Source organism: Acanthisitta chloris, unplaced genomic scaffold, assembly GCF_000695815.1.
Source record: "Acanthisitta chloris isolate BGI_N310 unplaced genomic scaffold, ASM69581v1 scaffold13954, whole genome shotgun sequence".
NCBI classification, from domain to species: Eukaryota; Metazoa; Chordata; class Aves; order Passeriformes; family Acanthisittidae; genus Acanthisitta; species Acanthisitta chloris.
The window spans coordinates 46,572-47,164 of NW_008667700.1; the positions used below are offsets into that span (position 1 = coordinate 46,572).

Genomic DNA, 593 nt, shown 5'->3' on the forward strand with positions numbered 1-593 from the left:
GGCTGGCCCACTGAATTTCTGGCTTAGACCTAGAGCCCAGTTGCTTATAGACTGTTCTAGTGCAAATAAAATAGTAATTTATTTTCATGTGATTTACCATTAATTTCCCCTAAACTGCTTTAATCTCCATTTCTAAAGTGTCAGCAGGCATCACAGAATGTATATTCATGCAAGCACTTTTATCTTGGGTATATACCAGTTTTTTTGGTCTGACAATTTTTTCTCTAATCCATGACTGAAGCAGGAAGCTGAAGACAGAAAATGCAAACAGAGGAACATAAAAAGAAGCAAAGATGGAAAAACAAAGATTCTGCAAACTGTATCTCGGAGAAAGGCAGGACTAACCTCAAATTTAGAAAAAAAATACAGGGTTTACTTGGATAATCTGTGACTAGGAAATTGGGCTAGCAATGTATGTAAGAGAGTGCCTTGACTGTACTCAAATTGATAATGGTGAAGTCGGAAGCATACAGGTTAAGATGGGGGGAAGGTGAACAGGGCAGATTGCATGGTGGGAGCCTGCTATAAACCACCCAACCAGCACAAGCAGTCAGATGAGATTTTGTACAACCCCATGCAGCGCTACAGGCTGG

The 593-nt window shown here is 40.3% G+C and overlaps 1 protein-coding gene across 1 annotated transcript in view; it reads right to left on the reverse strand.

The window, feature by feature from the left end:
* Positions 1-593, reverse strand: part of LOC103800239 (probable global transcription activator SNF2L2) — a gene marked incomplete at its 5' end in the record, with an annotated part of 49,348 nt that overhangs the window by 41,041 nt on the left and 7,714 nt on the right. The window lies entirely within an intron of this gene.